We start from the raw sequence: 21907 nt of genomic DNA on the forward strand, positions 1-21907 counted from the left end.
ACCCTTCTGTTCATTCACTGCTTTCCAAATATATCTAAACACCTCTAAGAAAGAAGCTTGGAGACTTCCAGACTATTTGTAGAACTGAAATATTAACTCTTACCCCTGTAACGTAACTACAGAAGAAGCCTGGTCTTTTTGAGGAAGACCTTAAATCGTTTTTATTATACGAGACTTCTTCATAGGCAAGCATGAGGAAATCGTGAGTCAGGGCATTCGAATCGACCTCTATGTTCCAAAGGCTCTTTCTCGAGGATTGTCCTGTGTTCTGAAGGACCACCACTTGGCATTCTCCAAAAACACAAGACAACTATGAAAAATTAAGTATGGCTGCTCAGTTGTCAGTCTGTTCACTTAAGTGGTATGGTTGGCTATTTTTCACTTGCTCCTGCAGGTCCACAGGTAGACTTCATAGCTAGTCTCTCTTGCCATGTAATTGTGTTTTATCTAGAAAAATATGGGGAAGTAATGGGTCCTTCTTCTAAACCTGACCAGTAAAACATCAAGAGAAAGTCTTTGTCCCTTCTCGCACCCTCATCTCCAGTTAAATGAAGATTTAGAGAAAAGTCGGGTCACAGAATAAAAGGGTTCAAACCCAAGAATCACTTCTAGGAAACTGCTTACCATGAACACCCCATTGACTGTATTATAGTAAAGAAGGAAAAAAAGAAGGAGAGAGAAAGAGAGAGAGAGGGAGGGAGGGAAAAAAGAGGAGAGAAGGAAAGAAAGAATAAAGAAAACCTTTATTGATTGAAATAATAGATGTATGGACAATTTTTGCAACAGTCAGTCTATTTTGACTAACATATTAATATTTTTCAAAGACAACAGCCAGAAATAATCCTGGGGCTGAAGAGCCAACTCAGTCATAAGTGCCTGCTTCACAAGTGTGAGGACTCGAGTTCAATCCCCAGAACCCACATACAAATTCCAGGCATGAAGGCACATGTTTGTAATTGCAGAACCAGGAAACAGAGATAGATGGATTACAGGAACTTTGTGGCCAACCAGACTAGAGTAATTGCCAAGCTCAAACTGTGGAACAGTGAGAGCACATATCTGTAACATGAGGGGGCTGGCTTGTTTGTCTTTTTTTGTCTCGCCAGGCCCCCCAGCTGTTTAGTCTCAGAGGAAATCACACAAAGATCTCTATAAGTTATAAAGCTGATTGGCCTGTTAGGTCAGGCTACTTATTAGCTAACGCTCATATCTTGATTAACCCATTTTTTTGATCTATTTTAGCCATGTGGTTCAGTACCTTTTTTAGTGGGGCAGCTCACATCCTGCTGCTTCAGTGGCCTGGGCAGGAGTGTGAGGAATCAACTTCCTCCTCCCCAGAATTCTCCTGCTCTCCTTGCATCATTTCCACTTCCTGTCTGGTTTTCCCGCCTATACCTCCTGCCTGGCCAATCAGCATTTATTTAAAACATGATTGGCAGAATACAGACAATTCTCCCACACATATCTCAATAAAACAAAGGGAAAGAGGAGAAAACATCTTATGTTGGTCTACACACACGTGCACTCACACACAGCCATGCACAGAGCCAAAAACATGTTTGCTTCCACTGGTAACTCAAGAAGAAGTTGAGGTAGAAAAATCATTACAAGTTCAAGGACAGGTTGAATTGCATAATGAGTTCCAGTCAGCCTTGGCTGTATAGCAAGATGTTGTCAAAAGAAATTAAAAATAAAAAATTATCTTCTGGCTTCAGTCATCTGTCTGTTTATCATGAAAGCATCTTGAGATCCACAGATGGCAGGGAAATATTTGCCATCTATCTTGCAGTCAAGCCGTGATGACTGAAGAACACAAATTCTAAACATAAAACAAGAAAAATTATCAGAGGAAATAAACAATTCGTAAGTTGCAAATGACTAGCAAAGCCCTGAAATAATGTTCAACTTCATTAGCAACCTCAGAAATGCAAATTAAAACAGAAGTGGGATCATTTTTCATCAATTAGATTGGAATAGGCCCAATTAGCTTAGCTTGACAGTATGCAGGACAGGCAAGTATTTGAGGGGATTTAGAACTGGTGTAAATTGCCACAATTTTTAATAGCAATTTGGTTCTATCTATCAGCACACAAAATATTTCGCCTATGAAAATACAAAATATACGGGCTTTGTCCTCACCAGTCACATTTCCTGGGTTATTTGTATGATGACCAGAGGCGATGCGTTAAAGGGTTAACCACTACAATACTGATTATATTAAAAATTTGCCTTAGTCATCAGTGTCAAAAGGACAACGGTTTACCAAACTAAGGTCCTTCCACATGCACTACAGGAAAGATTATACAGCTGTTGGAGAAGCAAAGAAGCAAAGAAAGAAGGAAGCTTAACAGTCTAGAAGGGTGTATGACTGGAAAGAACTTTCCCTGTTGTCTTTGAAATCTATTGATGTTTAAAGCTGAAAACAGTGAGTGGCAAGCACCTACTGATTCTCAAGTTGAGACCTGACCTTACCTACCAGGGTCTTTCCTGATTAATCCCCCCCACACACACACACACACACGCACATGCTTCCATGGGTTAAAATTACCTCGCTAGAAATCCCCCACAGACGATTCTTCGGAAAGCAGTTAACGTGAGTAGAAATATAGTCATGTTTCTTTTCCCCAGTTGCCCAAGAGGTGTGGATACGAAGCTAGAGGTGCTTGCCTGCAGCTTAGAGAGGAATAAAAGATCAGAGGCTGCCACATTTGGTGCTGGGAGAGGAAGGGAGGACAGTGTCTACCCTCCTGCAAGGCTGGGCTGGACAAGGAGGCACGAACTTTCCTTACATCAAGAATACACATGGAGCCCCATGGATCTCTTATCTAAATATTTTGTAAAGTATAAGTCAACTTAAATACACCATTTTCTGTTTTCCTACACTGACCTAGAAAATTGTCTTAAAGCAACAAGCTCTTAGAATCAATGGAGCTCACTTCTGAACGCAGAAGCAAAATTGACCCAATGACAGCTGGCATTGACCCAAGTTCCTGAGCCAGTCACACATATACAGCAGCTCCAACTACATCCCCAGCAACATCTCATGAACAAGGGATGTACTTGCCTGAAATAAAGCTTATGTGAACCGAGCAAAGAAATGGCCTTGGAGCTTATTTGAGGTTGTTCAATGACCTTAAAACTTATTTGAGGCCATTCAAGGAATTCTGAAGTCCAGCTATCATCCAAACAAGTCTAGAAGAGCTGGTAAGATCCAGGTAGAAGCAGTCTTATGAATGACCAAGTTCAAATGAGAGAGCCACAGGTCAATGAAGATGGACCAGAGTAAGGACCCTGTGTGTTGAGATTCAAGGGCGGTGCCCTTCTTGCTCAAAGCAAAGATGGACCAAATGAGCTCTGCAGAAAAGTGGATGGAGCCAGGAGGCGAGTAGACCCTAAGGTATGCCCTCAGGCTTGGGCTTAGATTTGGGGAAAGGGAAATTTATCAGATGATGTTGAGAGAATTTTCCCGAACAGCCAGCATGTGGGCCCCTGCTTCAGATTACAGCACAGTAGTAAGGGAAGACTTTACTCCTTTTGAATTTCTTCTTTCCCACCCAGAGTGAACCAATAACCACAGTGACACCAGGTGCAAGGAATTTGAAAAGACGGATCACATCATTTTGGGTCAGGACTGAGCTGGACTCAGAGGAGTTGGTGGAGTGGTACAGAAAGAAACTGAATTCAGTGAGAGATTAAAGACTGGATCCTGCCAGGTGGACTCTTAAACACATGGCAGTAATCAGAAAGCTGAGTTCCTCTGAGCCGCCTTCAAGAAATTATAAAGGAGAATCCCTACAGTCTATGTAAGCGAGAATGGGGAGAGTTACTGGTCAGTTATTAGATCCGCTCAAAGCAAGGAAACATAAAACCAGCTGAATATGTGTATATGCGTGTGTAAGAGTGCATATGTGTGCATGGGTATGAATTTTATGATGGTTGCTGTAGCGGCAGGTACTCTGGAAGAGTGAGTATGAGAAGGAAGGGGGGAATTTTGACTTCTCAATCCACATATTCTGAATTACTGTTGTTTAAAAATGTCTAGGAAGAGGACCTAGGTATTTGATGATGTATAATTGTCTCTATTTTGCCCAGAGAGGCACTTAGAAAATTTCTTGAGCACAAGAGAAAAAAATAGAACCCAAGCCAAACACAAGATTTAACTGGTGTATTATACATTTCCCTTCCAAGTGTTGCCACAGGCCAAACTCCATGATTCTGCTGGGGGACAGGGGTTGTTATTATTCCAGCCGTTGTCATAGCAGTCAGGGTTTCATGCTATCACCCTTTTCTCCCCAGACATTACTCGGCTAATACAAGTTCCAGACCTACAGCCACAGGCATCTGCGCCAAAAGGAAATATCTATGTGCGGCTGCAAAACCCACCCAGACAGCCAGCCCTGTGCTCAGAGCTGACTCCCACATTCTCAGTGCCCGCAGAAGCCAAGAGGAAAAAGTGGAGTCCTGTCTCGACCCAACAGAAAAGGATCCTTAAGGATGCTTTACACTTCCAGGAATGTCCATCCTCTGTCACCTTGGGGACACAATTGGTTCCAGCAATAAGAACTGAGATGGATTCCATTAGAAAGAAAGAAAAAGATGAAGAGCTAGTTTGGTGGCTGGCACCTATAGTCACAACACTTGAGATACTGAGGCACGAGGATTGCTACAAGTTTCAAGCCAGCCTGGGCTACCAAGTGAGTTCTAGGCTAGCCTGGGTTATAGTGTACAACCGCGAAGTGAGAGATGGGGGAAGGGAAAGAGACAGGGAAGAGAGGGAGAGTGGAGAGAGGAGAGATAATCAAGTAATTTGGTAGTCTGCCCTGGATAAGTTTACATCCTTACAATAAAGAGTCAGAGCCATTTAGCATTTTCTTGAATTATTTCCCTATTCCATGACCCATGACCTACTTCTTTTGATTCTGGCCTCTGTTCTTTCCCACTTACTACATAGAAACAACAACCATTTTGCTGTGGAACAATGTTTTTGTACAATATGAACATGTACTACTCTCGTTGGTTAGTAAAGAACCTAACCTAGCCAACAGATAGGCAGGATTTTGGAGCAGAGGAATTCTGGGAAGAAAAAGGGTGAAGTCACCAGTGAGACACTGAAGGAAAACAGAAGGTGCAAGATGAAATAGAGGTAACACCACATGGCAAAATATAGATTAACAGATATGGGTTAATGTAAGTTGAAAGATTTAGCTAGTAACAAGTCAAACCTATCGGCCAAGCATTTATTATTAATAAAAAGTGTCAGTCTGGTTATTTGGGAGTAGCTGTCAAGGCACAGAGAAACTCTGCCTACACCATCCCTTGAGCCCTTCAAAGTTGTAGGTGTTAACTCATTAACTGAAGGTTTTTAAAAATTAACTTACAGCCTAGCAAAATACAAGAATTGCCTTAAATTAAATGTCACATTCTTGTATGTGCAGAGAACATCCCTAGGAGTGTATACTCTGGAGAACATGGAGTAGGACATGGAAGAAAGATTCTCATTCACCCAACAAAGATTACCCAAGCGTTTTATATATGTAACCATCCATATAAGACGTCAGTGAGCAAAACACTCAAAAATGCAGACCTCACTGGCTTGACTTCAAAGGCAGAAAACAAAATAACCAAGCTAAGCTCATGATATATTAAAAGATGCTTTGGAACCACTCACAAGGCTCAGAAGCACAGGACACGAGAGAGATGCTCTTTCAAGTGCATGGACGATGGGCCTCACTGAAAAGGAGTTGGGGAAGCCATGAAGATTCAAGATAAGCATTCTACGGAAAGAAAACAGCCACCGCAAAGGCTAAGAGGTGCTGTGGAAGGACAGCAGAGGGGTGGCAGGTGATAACTGGAGGAAAGGCACAGGAAAAAGACGGATGAAGAAAGGTTGGGCCTGGAGGGCCATAGCTGGGATTGAGGGTTTTCTCTGAGTAGAACAGGGAGCCACTGGAGGACGTTGAGCAGAGGGCTGCGATTGTCTTGTGTTGCGGAGGCACACTAGGATTCAGGACTGCCAGGGGACTATGGTAAGGTGAAAATATAGCATCAAGTCCATTCGAATACAATCAGGATCCGTGTTGCTAGGCAAACACTCTCAAATGTGAGAAAGGCAGTCCCTTTGAGAGCCAGCATTCTGTTTTAGGCAAGTTACCCTACCTGTCCAAACAGGCCCTCAAGACTTCAACTGTTTCTGCAAAGCAAGATGTCAAACTGAACCACACAAAACTGGCCTCGGCCACAAAGGGTTGTGTAGTCACGCTAGGGCTGCAATGCTGTGCTTTCCCCAAAGCCCCCCACCCACCACCACCAGGCTCATTACCACCCACTGAAGTGCATTATCCTTGTAAAATTACCAACCGCGAACCCAATCTCAGGACAGTCAGCTTCAAACTCAGACTACAGCTCACTCTTGGGAGGACTGCAGGAAGGTAATTTCCCATTACAGAAATGGACTGTCTACAGAAACGCCATGCCTGATCCTGCTCACTGTCTCATCTCCCTTTTCTCCCCTCACCCTCCAGAGGATTTTGCTGGTTCTCTTCTCTCTGGCCAAGAGTAAATTGTTCTTCACCATTCTGTGGGTGCTTGGTCTTCTCACAGGTTCCACAATTCCAGGAGGGAGAAAGACCCAGTCCCAGAGACTCCAACCACAGAGTGTGGCTCTGTGTCCAAAAGCTTACCAGCCCTAGGAGAAAATGGTTCTCGTGTATGCATGAGCGCAGACAAGTGAACTTATTAGTCCTTATACTAGGATTAAATAAATTCTCTGTCTAAGCATTGCCACTGAAGTCTTATAACTTGTTGAAAAGATGAAACAGGAGCAAGAAGATAAGCACACCTGGACTTAACTGTGGGCCCCAGGAGACAGGTCTGATACCAAGGTTCCTGGGTTAGTTCACTTCTGCTCCAGGGTGGTATTTCCTGTGTGAATCCTAATTCCTAAGACTACAGACCCTGTTTTGGGTCAGATATTGGTAATGGAACTTTGCTCCTGCCAAACTGGTAGCATATTCTGGATTTACTTTGGCATCAGAACTTCCTAAAGATGGGTAGCATGTTAGAAAAATAAAGAAGAGGAGCCAACGAGATGACATAGCAAGTCAGGGTGCTTGCAGGCAAACCTAGTGATCTGAGTTTGATCCTCAGAACTTACTTGGTAGAGGGAGAACAGACTCCCATCAACTCACTTTGACTTCTATGAGCATACACCTGTGTGCACACTGCTATTCTTTTGCGGTCACTTTAAGGACTAACCACGCCCACCCCAGCCACTTCTGACCTCCTTCGTCGCCATCTTTCTCTCTCTTGTGTTTGTCTCGTGTCGTGTGTACATGTGTCTTTGTTTCTCTCTATGTTTCTCTTATGTTTCTCTGTTTTCCTCTTCTTTAAGCAATAAATGTCTCCCTCTTCTTTAAATAATACTATGTCCTGTAAGCCTTTTACCTGACGTAGCCGCCCGCCTGACTCCCCCGGCCGCATGGCGCTGCCACCCTGGAGATCTTGCAGGGACCCACAGCCATCCTTGTCGGACTAGAAGCTGCTCCGCGAGCCGCCCGGGGCATCCCATCATCATATTCTTTTAAAAGAACAATATACACAAATAAATGTAACAATTAAAACTGTTTTTTTTTTTAAAAAAAAAGGCAAGAACAACAAAAAAAGACTCTGTAGCCAAACATTTGGCAGAGAAAGAGTGAGTCCAAATTGGAGTCCAAAGTGGAGTTCAAGGAACCCCATGGAAAAGGGGTAAGAAGAATTGCAGGAGCCAGAATAGTTGAGGACACCAGGAGAACACAGTACACAGAATCAGCTAAGCAGGGTTCATAATGGCTCACAGTTTATGGTTGTTAGCTTGGTGTTTTGTGGGACTCCTAACAATGGGAGTAGGGATGTCTTTGACTCTTTCGCTGGCTCCTGAATCTCTTCTACTCCTACTAGTTTGCCTCACCGAGCCCTGATATGAGGGTTTGTGCCTAGTCTTGTTGCATCTTGTTTGGCTGATATCCCTGGGAGTCCTGCTCATTTCTGGAGGGAAATAAAGGAAGAGTGGACCTGGAGAAGAAGCGGGTGGTTAAACAGTGGAGGGAGGGGAAACAGCAATAGGGATATATTGTACGAGAAAATAATAACAATAATAAATATAATAAAAGGAAGGCTTGTGTAAAATAGTTTTAGTCTTAGTTAGGGTTTTTATTGCTGTGGAGAGACACCATGACCATGGCAACTATTATAAAGAAAAACATTTAATTAGGGTGACAGTTTTCAGTTTCAGAAGTTTAGTCCATTATCATGGTGGTGGGCAGGCAGACATGGTGCTGGCTGCATCTTGATCAGAAGGAAATAGGAAGTGGACTAAGTGTCACACTGAGGGAAGCTTCAGCAAAAGAAACCTCAAAGTCCGCCCCCACAGTGACACATTTCCTCCAACAAGGCCACACCTCCTAATTGTGGCACTCTCTTTAGGGGTCACTTTCTTTCAAACCACCATGGGTGGTATTTCAAAAGATAACCCTTGCAAATGTTAATCTGGGGGATCTGTTAGACAATACCAGCTAAGTAAAAGGTTATCATAGGGTCTACAGTCCACGGGAGATGTTTTCTGGAGTCTTAACGTCAGGAGCCACTGTTATAGAAATAAAACAATCTCTATTAGATGAGGTCACAGTGGGTATAGACAGCTCCCTGTCTGATGTGCTAGATCAGATGTATCATCCAGTGGTTTAGATCGAACATAAACAGCTAATCTAGGACATCTGCAGTATTAAAACTTCATGGGTCAGGAAGATGGCTTTTAAAGGTATCTGGAAAGAGTTAGGGGAGAATGGTGGATAAGGAAACCTTGGGAATGTTGGCAAGAGAGAGAGTATGAGGAATGGAGTTGGAGACAGATGTTTTGCTCTGCTAAGTTCTGTTGTGAAGAGGATCAAAGAAATGGAGCCGTAGACTGAGGGTGTAGAGCTAAGAACCTTCTCTGTAGTTCCCACTGCAATGTAAATCTGGTGCTCATAAAGTGTTGGGATGGGACAAACCCTTCTCTCAAGTCTCTCCAGACGCCAGCTCGGCCACTCTCCTCAGGCACGCTGTACGACAAGGATCGTTAAACACTGTGAAACTAAAACCCAGAGAGGTCAAGAAACTTGCCCCCTCTCAATGGTACAGCCTTAGACCTAAGCCTGAAACAAAAACTCCTAACCAACACCTAAATTAACCTTATATTCTGTTTCTTTGAGCAAAGTTTTATAGTGTTTCTACTTTCTGCATTCCCTTTCTATGAATAAAAGAAACAATCATACATTTCTGAAACTTTAGATTTGGCACCTCCTCCCTAAAACTTGGTCATTCTCGCTCCACAAACTTCTCCAAAAGCACATCTGGCTCACTTTGTCTTTGAGTCTCCACTCCGTTCCAGCTGTCAGCCCTCAAACTCCGAGTTTAAATCTAGACCAGTTTACACACGCTCATCCAGATTTACCCACAGAGCTCATAGCTTTTTTAACCCCCAGGGTTTGTGGAGGAGTGAGAAAGAGGTGGGGGCACATGTCTGTGTGTGAGTACACACGTCTGTGCGAGAGCACATGCATGTTGAGATCAGAGGGCAATCTAAAGTGCCATTCCTTAGGCAGCTTCCATGTTTTGTTTGAGACACTTTCCCTTGTCCTGGAATTTCAGACAATCTAGACCAGCTGACCAGTGAACTGCCAGGGATCCTCCTGGCTCTGCCTCCCAAATTGCCTGTGCTGGAATTAGAGGCATCTTTTTACATGTGTTCTGGGGATCCAACTCAAGTCCCCCCACTTTGCCCATGTCCCCAGCACTCTTTTTCTGGGTTTTGAGACAAAGACTCAAACAGCCCTGGCTAGCTTTAAACGTGCTATGTAGCAAAGATGACCTTGATTTTACAATCCTGCAACTACCTCCTGAGTGCTGGGATTACAGGAGCGTACCTCCACACCTGGTTCTTTTACGTACTGTAAACAGAACTCAGGACTTCATGCAAACTAAGCAGGCACTCGAACAACCAAGCTGCATCCCCAGTGCTTCATCCAAGTTTTATCAAGGCTGATCAAGGTGATTTCCTCCATCGAAGAGCCATCAACTTCTAACGCTAAATTAAATATAAATATGGTGAAATTAATATTGAATTAACTCTTCCCCTAAAATGTGGAAATGCAACCAGCCATTTTGTTTATTCAATTATAGTCTTCCCCACCCCCAGAGAAATACCTGCACCCAGTCCTGCCAATACTAAGAACCTTCATAGGCTGCAGACCTGGAGCTACAAACTCAGGTAACGTAACCCAAAAGGAGTTTGAAGAAAATTCCAGCAAGAAAATCTGTTGCCTTAATTAGATTAATTTTTCAGGCAAAACTATATTGGAAGGCTAAATTATTTGCATAATTGTCTTAATTCTTTCCTTAATTTAACAGCTTTATACTAAGGCAGAGGCAAAACTGTTTAATTTCAGTAGATGAGCCTTAAACAGCAGCTAAGGGGCTCATGTCCTGATAAATATTTTAAGCAAGGTCCAATTTGGGAGCAGGGACTTTTCTTTCCTGATCTACTAGAGACACATGTAAAATATTCATAATAAAACTAATATTTTTTTAGAGTGTCCCTGGGAAAATACTTTGGGGTGTACCTTGTAAGCACGCCACAATTCTGTCTCACTTGCTGGCCTGTGGGTATAGAAAAAGTTCCCCCTGTTACTCACTTTATTCTTTGCAAGTCGATGGAGCAATCCTACCTAATCCAAGAATTGGGGCTTATCCAGTGACCTTACATCCTCCCTCAAGAGTCAGTATGCAGAAGACAAACCCTTCTTGGGTTTAAACTGTCTTGGGTCTGGAGGAAGCTATAACAAGACTCATCCCTGTCCTCTGCATGGCCCATGAATTATCTCAGACTATTCTGCCATGCTTTTGAAATTTTTCTGCAAATGAAAATTAGAGGAAAAAACCTCACAAAGCTCCCTGATGATTAGCCCAGAACCATTGAAATCAAATATAACCACTTATATTTCCAAAGACAAGCGTGAATTTCAAAACAAAATCATCTCATAATAAAATTTTTTGTCCCTGTAAGTTTTGATTTATGAGGCTGTCTCTCACATAGAGACATCGGTTCTTTCTCCTATCCTGCAGAAATGTTTCCTTTCCTCCCATCCCTCACCCTTCCAATTGCACCCGTTTGAGTCGTACCTCTGTAGATATGACTAGAATACCCAAAACGGTCCTACGGGGGAGGAGTCATTTAGCTCACTGTTTTAGAGGATTCAATCCAGAATTGCTTGACCTCATAGTTTTGGGTAGAACACCATGTCAGTGGGAGCATGTGGAAGAAAAGGCTGTTGGCTTCAGGGTAACAAGGAGCAGTCAGTACGTTCAAGCATCAAAACCTTTCAGAAGACCACAGCCAAGCATTTCACTCATGAGCTGGTCAGTTTTCATTGCAAATTTGACACAACTTAGAATCACTGTGGAAGAAAGTCTTAGTGAAAAACTGTCCACATTAGATTGGTCTGTGGGTACAGTGTAGAAGATTGCCTTGGTTATTAATTAATGTGTAAGACTCAGCTCATCATGGAAGCAACCAACTCCTAGGCAGTGGATCCTAAACTGTTTAAGAGAGGAGAGAGCTAGAAAGCGAGCGAGCAAGTACGCATGCATGCATTACTTTCTCTGCCCCTGACTGTGGATGTGAGGAGCTGTTCCTGGCTTCCTCCACTGTGAATGTCCCGATATGATGGACTGTAACCTGGGGCTATAAGCAAAATCAACCTGTCTCTCCCATGTAGCTTTTTGACAGGATATTTTATCCCAGTAATAGGAATGGAACTATAACAGCAGCCCTCAAGTAGCTGGCATTGATGAGTACATATGTCTCCATTATTTTCCATTAGAGTGACCACATATACCGATAATGTTCAATTTAGGACCAAGGACAGTCATCATCCTAAAGAATGTCAAATGATGCTTCCTTTCATCTAGATGGTGTAATTTCTTAGTCTCCAGTTAAACCTTTTCCCATTTGTCTCATTCAATGAGAAGACATGGCAGTGATGTGAGTCTATCGATAACCCCAAATCCGCCCTACTATCGCAACTGAGTAATTAGCTCCTGTCCCTCAGTGTTTACAACCAGTGGCAAGTTCTTGAACTCTATCTGGCAACTGATTTGAGATACATTGTAATTATCTGGTTGGGAACTACTCGGAGAGAGTAGAATGGGGTATGTGTGGAGGATAGTTAATCTTGATTGCCAATTTGATGGGAATTAGATTCTTCACAAACAGAAATCAGGATATATCTGTGAGAGCATGTCTAGACTGAGGTAAGTGAGGTATAGAGATCCACTCTGAACGCTGGCAGTGCTGCTCCATTGCATGGAGTCCTAAACTTAATAAATGAGAATGCGAACAAGGTAGCAGCCTTTCTCTCTCTGCTGCCTGACTGCAGACGCAGTGTGCCCAGCTCTGGCTGCCATGACTTCCCTGTCGTGATGAACTGCCCCTCCAAACTTGACCAAAACAGACCCTTTCCTCCTTACGTGACGTTTGTTGGTCATTTGGTCACCACAGCAAAAGCAGTGACTAGTACAGAGGGTATCTTTAAACAGATTCCTTAAGAATACTGTGCATGAGCCATGGTTGATAGCTTGAAATACGGAGCCAAAGAGAATATTTAGGCTTGCTCTGCCCTTAAATAACTATCAGACTATAGAAAACTATTTCTGGGGCCTTTGTGTGTGTATTTTAAAGGGATCAGTCAGTATGTTCCTCAGAGCCTTGTCATGGGATACAGTCACAGTACAAACGGACTAGGCTCACCCACCAAGTACTGTTTACAGTCAGTGATCCTGTCAGCATAGCTACAGTCCTGTGGGAGAAAGAAAAGCCTGGGATAAAAAGTTTTGCAAAATAGTTTCTTTATAATTGATAAAGAAAACATTTCAATCCATTTGCACACTGCACAGATGTTTTAATTTTAAAAATATGTAGCCAATCCTGCAATAATGTGAAGTTACTGCCTAGGCCCACATTCATCTGCTGGAAAACCAATGTTGTGAAGCAATAAAATGGTCCATCTATCTTTGCATGCTCGCTAGATGAGCCGTTTTGAAAGTATACAGCTTTGAAGTCTGTCTGGGATCCAAGCTATTTTGACTAATTACTTTGAAGTTAAATAAAGTGAAACATATCCAGAAATCCTAGTGCTCAAATAAATGGGTTCTAAAGAGCTTTGAACTGTTTGGATTAAAAATTCTTTCATTTTTAAATAGTAGGAAAAGTTTTTAAAGTATTTTTGCTTAAACAATCTGGTTTAAAAAAAGGAAGAAAGAATGAACAGTTTGACAGCAAGCAGGTTTACACTATCTTAAAAAATGAAGACAAAACATGAAAGCATGTACGTTACGGAAACCACATGAAACAGATCCCAAATCAAATAATTCAAGGAAATCTGTCCAATACCAGTGTTTTGAAATAGTTTGCAAATTTAACCATTAATGGAAATGGCTTAAAATTCCAAAAAAAGCTGATGGCCATTTCTAAATGCCTCATGTTCAAATTTGATAAAAGATCATAATAGTTTTAGAACTCACGGTTTATCTCTGCTCGCTTCCTAGGTTACCTAGAGAATGGGAGTAGACAGCAGGAGAGGGAAGGGCCCTGCATCTGCTGAAGCCTGGCTGTGAACCCCTTTTCCTCACCCTCTCCCTCTGGTGCTGCTGCTGCTCTCTGGGACCTGCAGTTTCTGATTTAGATTGGATTCCTCCTGAATGCTAAGACTGGTCAAGACCTTCATGCAGGGAGCTTGGGGGTGGCCTGAGAAGAGGACTGAGAGTTCCAAGGGGTGACTGTGACAAGGAGGAGAAACTGCTACAGATATCTGGAGACAGACACCACCTCTGCTGGTCAATTGAGTAGGAAGATCTGGGAGCCCACCTGAATTCTCAAAGCGTCGCATAGGTTCCCGAACACTTTTGATACTGTATTTTGAGACAGAAAGCGAGAGAAGCGCAGCGGGAATTGGAGTAAAGACTCACAGGAGAGTGGATACTACAGCAACGGCTGGGACAAATCATAGCGAGAGGGCAGCAGAGCACAAGAAATGCCCATCATAGTCTTCTACGCATGACAGGAGATCACTATTTTGAACTATGATCCTGCACTGGACCCCAAAACGCTAGACTGTAAATCAAGAGGTTGGAGAAACGGTCAAAGGTTGAAAGTCTGTACTGTTCTTCATAGGGCCAGAGTTCAGAGGAGGCAGGTTAGTAGGCTCACAACCACTTCCAACTCCAGGTCCAGGGTCTCTGATGCCCTCTTTAGACCTCTGCAGGAACTGTGCTTACTTGCACAAACCCACACACAGATAGACGTATGGTGAAAATAGATAAATAAAATCTTCTCCCCCCCCCCTTTTAGAAAATAAAGGAATATCAAATGTAAGCATCCATACTTAACTTCCATATAACAAAACTGAAAATCAGCTGTCTGACCTTGATGGAAATCAAGAGAATGAGAGAGAAGCAGCATTCTCAAATCAAGCCAATTTAAATGGCACGACAATGGCATTTCTTCTGCCCTAATCCTGACGCTAAAAGGACCATGTGATATCTACCAACTAGCTGCCTTTCTGCTCTGCCTCCCTGTCTCTATCTCACAAGAAAGGTAACTCTGAAATAATCAGTTGGCTTCTGGCCTTTGCTCCCCAAGATCCTCTGTAAAGACACTCCCTCTGCTCAGCTCACTGGAACACATGCTCTAGCCTAGAGAATGAAGTGATGCCCAGCTCTAGAATTAAAAGTAAATAAATAAACCAATTAAAATCTTTACATTGTAAACTTGTCCTTTAATGCAGTCAAATATTAACATTGCCAGGACTTTCTAAGCATAATCAATACTTCGGTGTCTACTCCTTGGGCTGAAACCCAGTCTTGCTCTTTGACCAGTGGACCCTTAGTTCCTCATCTAACTCTTCCCTCTCTGCACGGTTTCCTGATCTAAATGAGGTAGAGGCTGCCACTCCCACCTTTCCCCATCCTGGCTCTGAGACAGAAAGGAGCACTCCCCTTCCTTCTTGGCATCTCAGCCCACCTGACGACTACAATCCCCACACCCTTCTCTTAGTGAAGTTAGGAAAGCGTTAGGAAGTGAGTCAGGGCCCAGGACCTGCTTTCCAATTGGTCTGAGTAGGATGGATGAAGGATGCTCCGCCTTTGCTGCAGATGGTAGAGAGGGTCGGGAGAAGTCGTTACAGCCCCAGCCAAACCGCATTCTCCAATCTCATTTCACCAGCTAATAAATCTGACACGGTGATCCGTGTCTGCTGCCTCAGTGTTTCCCATCTGGCCCCTCTATTACCTTGCACGTTCCCAGAGAGCAGTGATCTTTCTTTAATTCGCCCCTGCAACCCACACGTCTGGATCAGAACTTGGCACATAGGGCATGCTCAGTAGTTACAAGTTTATAAAATTAGCAAACCCACAGGAGTGAGAACAGGATTAACACTCCAGACTCTTTCCACTCTCTTAACACCCCTGTCGCAGTACTTAAGGTATCCTAGTTGCCTGATGAAATCTGATGCTCGCAGTTGACTTCCCAAGGACCAGACATTTTGTCTACCCTGGTTTTTTTTCCTCCCAAATGCCAAGCAGCGTGGGGATTCAGGTCTAGAAAGTGTTCCAAAAGGAAGGCTGTGAACGCGAAGGAAAAAGAATGCAATAACATCATATGCTGGCTGTCTTCTTTTCATTGCTCATGCTAGAGATTCCTTTGTTTTCAACTTGTAGCACAGGGCTAATGAATCACCCTCAAGCTTTTTTCCAGAACTCTGAAGAATGGAAAAACAAGATAAGGCAAGAGACAAAGCCCAGTGGGCGGATGCTGACAGAGGCTCTTGGCTCCTCAGCATCTGTTCATGAACTCGGAGGAGAGATGTGATTCAAGGGGAGCGCTGTTAAGATCTTTGGTGGCTCCCAAAAAAAAATCTCCAAAGGGAATCCTCAAAAGAGAAAGGGTGAAAATGAAGATACTATTGGTGCTCTAAAGACTTACAGGAGGGGCAACTACATGGAACTGGTGGCAAATATTCGCCAGCAGCCTCAGTCCACCTCCTCACCTTATTGTGTTTGCTAAACTCAAGGAGGCGATTAGAATTTAACATCTGTAATCTTAGGGAGAGATGGGAGAGAAAGAATTCTTGATACAAAGGCAAAAGACTCTAGCAGGGGTGATAGACCAGCACGTAGCAGAACGGATGGAGACACAGTAGATCTTTGACAGTGTCTATCAAGTGCTTGGGTGTGGCTCTGACCTCTCATCACCAGTGACAGGAGCTGGCATTTCCACTTTGCTCCCAAGGAGGTGACCTATGAATATCGAGTTCTTTGGTGGGGCTCTGCTCCTAGGCAGAGGAAAGGTTTCAAGAATTAGATCTCGACTCAGAGGAGCATTTGTTTTACAACTGTGTGGTCTGTAACCCTTCAAATATTTTGTCCCTGGCACTGCATCTTAGGCAGGTGCACAGTGACGATAAAAAGCAGAGCAAATCTCTATAGGTTTTCCTATTGTTTTACAGGGCTCTGTAGACAGCGTACTCCCTCACTGTTGGAAAAAGCAAAAGGAAGGGATGCTATTATGCAAGCAAGAAAGGAGCCTTGGTTACACACTGCCAGATTCACGGGCTCTTACAGAGCATTTTGAGACTTCTGCGATTAGCCTTCCATCTATGTAGACTGGAAGCTCCATGGAGTCAGGGACATTTCACTGTCAGCCTAGCAAAGACTGGCACAGGGTGGTAGACTTTTAATAATGTCTGTTCCATGAAGGATAAGGAGGACCCAACTCAGGTATGAGCACAAAAGTCCCCAAAGCCATTATGTATGCAATGCCAGCCAACCCAACTGTGTCCAAATCCCACAAACCCGTTTGAGAACTGGCTAGGTCCTCAAATCCATTCATAATAGAATGATAAAGGAAAGGCAACTCATTTTCTATGCATATATGCTTCTTTGTTCTAAAGGTTCAGAGATGATGGCAGCATGTGTACGCAGGTACCACAGTCCTCACTCTTGACTCTGTATATGAAAGAAGAGGCAGGAAAACTGTAACCGTCAGAGCGATGGCGACTCCAAGCAAACAGTGTCTTCCAGACCCAAGAGGACTCATGCACATATAAATTCACAGAGACTGGTGGCATGTACAGATCTTCACAGACTCAAACCAGAAGGGGTCCCAGCACTGAGAGGAGGTAGCAGACACAAGGTCCCACCCCTAACCAAGAAGCTGGCAAAGGGAAAATTAGAGTTCTCCAGTGGAGAGTCACTGGGTACATCAACCACACTTCAGGGCAGGCCACACGCCCACGAATAGTTGTACTTTTGTGGACTGCTTGTTTTGTTTGTTTGGACTATTTTTTTCTTCTTGGTCTTTTGCTTATTTATTTTGATTTTTGTCATGTGGGGGTTTTTGTGTTTCTTGATTCTTTTTGTTTTATTCTTGTTTTCTTTTTATTGTTATTTTATTTTGAAAGAGAGAGAGGGAAAAATAACATGAAGTTGGGTAGGTGGGAAGGTGGGGAGGATCTGGGAGGAATTGGCAGAGAAGAAAAAAATTATCAAAATATATTGCATAAAATTTTTTATTTTCAATAAAAAGGGAGTGAAATATAGCAGTATTTTGCAATTTTGATATGTTGTGTTAATTAAAATATATTACTTTATAATGTAGACTTTGGGGGCTGGAGAGATGACTCAGAGATTAAGAGCCATCTGCTGGCTGCTCTTCCAGAGGACCTGCATTCAATTCCCAGCAACCACATGGTGGCTCACAACCATCTGTAATGAGATCTGGTACCTTTTTCTGGCCTGCAGGCAGAACATTATATACATAGTAAATAAATCTTTTTTTATTTTAAAGATATTTGAGTAAGGTTAAAAAAATTAAAAATATAAGAATTTTCTAGCCGGGCGGTGGTGGCGCACGCCTTTAATCCCAGCACTCGGGAGGCAGAGGCAGGCGAATCCCTGTGAGTTCGAGGCCAGCCTGGTCTACAAGAGCTAGTTCCAGGACAGGCACCAAAAACTACAGAGAAACCCTGTCTCGAAAAATAAAAAAAAAAAAAAAAGAATTTTCTATGCTGCGAATAACCAGGGGAGTTCCTTCTGTTTGTGTGTTGCTTTCATTGGTTAATGAATAAAGAAACTGCCTTGGCCTAGTTGACAGGTCAGAACTTAGGTAGGCAGAGTAGACAGAACTGAATGCAGGGAAGAAGGGCAGAGTGGCAGACACCATGGATCTCCTGCCTCAGACAGACACTGGTTAGAATTTTTCCAGTAAGCCACAGTCACGTGGTAATACACAGATTAATAGAAATGCATTAAATTAAGATGTAAGAATTAGCCAATAGGAAGTAAGAGCTAATGGACCAGGCAGTGTTTAAATGAATACAGTTTCTGTGTGGTTATTTCGGGTATAAGATAGCCAGGCAGCCGGGACAACAAGCAGCCCGCTCCTCCTGTTACAGAAGTCTGTCTACAACTACAGTAGAATACTCAGTAGAGACTGAATTAGTGAGAGACCACAGATACAGTTTGGCATTCTGAATGTAGAAAGGTTGACTCGCCACACAGGATTTAATAAGAAACATTTATCTGCAGTTTTCAACCCAATTGTCTTGGTCTACAGTCAGTCACTAAATGCTGTGTTGCTAAAAGTAATAATTAAGCTTGAATGTTTATTTCCTTTTAATATAAACAAAGCATACCTAAAGTTACCAGTGATTCATTCTCATACATGCTTTGGTTTTTCTATCCTTGATGATAAAAGAAACACTAACTAAATATAGGTATTTCATAGATTATTCATTAGTTTGTTGCTTTAATCATGGTTAGACAGGTGTGTGTGTGTGTGTGTGTGTGTGTGTGTGTGTGTGTGTGTGTGTGTAGTTATGTACAATTTCTAACACAAAATGTGATGGCAATAGAGAGTAATGAGTCTATAGGAGGTAATACGACAATACGACCACGGAGGCAGAGCCCTTATGAAAAGTTAAATACCCTTATAAAAAATAGAAAGACCCAAGAAAGCCCCCTCACCCTTCCACAGGTGAGGACACAGCGAGGAAGTGGCCCTCTGTGAGCAAAGAGCAGGTTCTTCGTAAACACCCAGCCTGCTGATGTCTGGACTTCACAGCTTCCAGAACTATAAACACAGAATTCCTTCTGTTTATAAGCCACACACTTACAGTCTTAGGGTAGACTTCTAAGGCAGCCTCAAGGGCTCTCTGCCCCTCCCTGATCTCCCTCTCAATTCTTTCTCCTCCAAAGCTCAGGAAGGACTTTGTCTGAAGCTCAGTCATCTAACTAAAGATTAACTCATCAGAGGGAAGCACATTTTTCTCCTGTCTATTTTGAGTTTTCATTAACCAAAGAAGATTAAACTTACATCCCTCAGAAAGGCACAAAGAATCAAACACTGGGCTTGAAATGTGGCTCCGTCTGTAGGGTGTTTACTTAGCGTACACAAAGCCCTGACTTCAATCCCCAACCCCACATAAACCAGATGTGGTGGAGCAACCTTGTGATTCCAGTACTAGATGGAGGTGGGAAGATCAGAAGTTCAAGGTCATTCTCAGTTAAGTAGTAGATTTGAGGCCAACCTGGGAGACAGGAGGCCAGGACTTGTGGGGTGGCACGGGGGACATATGAATCAAATATCACAGCTAGAGCAGAGGAACTTGGTCCCAGGCCTCTGCTCTTTCAGCCCTGTCATGTCCCTGAAATACCATGGGCTCTCTGGTCTTCCCCAGGAAAGAGCACACCCGCTGGTCAGTTTTTCTGTATGTACTTAGGATGTATGTGTGTATGTATGTATTATGCATGTATGTACGTGTAATAAAAATTAATGGAGAAGTGGTCATATGCTTGGAAGAGAGCAAGAAGAGACGAGACATATGGGAGACTTTGGAGGGAAGAACAGAAAGGCAGAAATAATGATTATATTATAATCTGAACAAGATAATTTTTAAAAATTATTTATTCCCCTCCTACAATCCCTCCTCTACTATAAAGAGAATATTTCAGCCTCTAGTGCCTGGACTCTTCTTGAATCTCATTCTTAGCATGACTCCTGTACATATGTGTATGCTAGCAAACTTGTACACTTTTTCTCCTGTTAAGCTGCCCATTCTTAATTTATTTCAGCAGACTCAATTTTCAAATCTTCAGAGGAAATTCTGAATACCTTGTAAATCTTTTCTGTATGGCTGCCCAGGAAAACTAGGTTTTGGGTGTTTTGTGTTTAGGGGAATGAAGACCACAGAAGAAACTTGCAGTCTCTGCACAACGTAGTAAACACCCCTTCAGTAACTTAGCACTGACAGAGATAACCTTCTTTGCCTGGCTGAGACAGAGCCCGCTGGGCTCCTCCTGTCCATGCCGCAGAAGGTGTAGGTGCCATATGCACTTGATAAACTGTTAATTGAGCACCAGAAGCCCCATTTTTAGAAGAAAGTGAGAAAACAGGTTAAATCATTTCCTCTGGTTGCTTTAAAGGTGTTAATTTGCAAAAATGAAATTGAACAGCCCAGGCTTGGTCAACACTTTCTTTCTCACGTTCTTTAGGCAAATCATTTACAATATAATGCATGTTGGGAACTCCTGGGGAACTCTTTTGAAACGTAAAATCTCATTGTTTTCGGAATGAGCACAGATTGAGGAGTTACAGAAACAGTCCTGCTCAGTTGCTCTGGAATGAGCGGGAATCCTTAAACCCTTAAATTTAGATCTCAGGGATCTAAAAGAATCAACAGTTTAAGAACTGTTCTAATGTTTGAGTTGTAGCCAAGCCACTGTTTAACCTTGGAGCAAGTATTTTGTTGACTTTCAAGTTCAGCTTCCCCATCTGTTAGTGACCAGTGCAAGGACAACCTCCAAGTCAATGTGAGAAATAGAATGTTAAACCAGGCCTGTGGTAATAAATCTGCAATCCCAGCACTTCAGAGGTAGAGGCCTGAGAATCAGAAGTTCATCATCAGAAGGTCATCCTTGGCTATATAGCCAGTTCAAGGCCAGCCTGAGCTTATATGAGACCCTAGTTTAGCTATTTTAGAAAAAAAATAAAATACATATTATAGTTCAGCTTAATTTCTACCTTGAATTCCATTTACACTTGAATTCATTGATCTGGAACCTTCTGTCCTTTCACCCAATGGTTGTAACCATGTTCTGAGAGGAAGTATAAAGATCCTGTAGAAGAATGTTTATCTTGCTCCCACATCATCTGTCCATATTAATGTCTAAATGTTCAATTCTTTGATCCTTTTACATCAGCTCTGCTTGAGAACAATATGACCACCCTAGACATCTCTTAAATATAATTCTTTTTCTCACCCAGGGCTCTTTGCACTTTATTGAAACATTTGAGTGTGTAAAATTGTCTCCTACTTCCAATCCAGTCTGGAACTTAGAAAACTGTAAGGCCACCAGTGGCACCTGCGCCCAATCTCACGCAACCCCTGTCCCCTTTCTCACGCAATTGGAAGATCTCTCTGAGACTGCGTCTGTGCTGTGACGTTGGGGCATTCTGACATGTGCAAACTTCTCTTTGGTTTTTCTTGTCCCTTGGTCCCTTGACTGTGTGTGCTTCTCCACAAGAGTTCACCAATATAACAATCTTCTATTTCCTTAATACTTAACCCTCTAATCCTAACAACCTTTTTGTGGAGAAGATTCCTATCAAATTGATATGTTTGCTCTTGGGATGTTTCTTCTCAAACCTCTTATCTCTGTCCTGAGAATGTCAGCTTCCTCTAGAGTCTCAGGCTTTCAAAATGCAGAGCAAGGAAAATTCTTCTTCTCTGTCATCTGCAATACTATCCCTTTCCTGTGATTATTAAATGGACCA

The 21907-nt window shown here is 42.7% G+C and overlaps 1 long non-coding RNA gene across 1 annotated transcript; it reads right to left on the reverse strand.

Moving 5' to 3' along the window:
* Positions 1-724: 724 nt before the first annotated feature.
* LOC125406529 (uncharacterized) lies at positions 725-19357 on the reverse strand. Its single transcript, XR_015004144.2, has 4 exons — positions 19248-19357; positions 9945-10105; positions 6515-6685; positions 725-1819 (listed from the first exon to the last, which is right to left on the reverse strand). It is a non-coding gene; the product is annotated as an uncharacterized LOC125406529 (long non-coding RNA).
* Between the last annotated feature and the right edge of the window lie 2550 nt (positions 19358-21907).

This window comes from Myodes glareolus, chromosome 10 (assembly GCF_982192425.1).
Source record: "Myodes glareolus chromosome 10, mMyoGla1.1, whole genome shotgun sequence".
NCBI lineage: Eukaryota > Metazoa > Chordata > Mammalia > Rodentia > Cricetidae > Myodes > Myodes glareolus.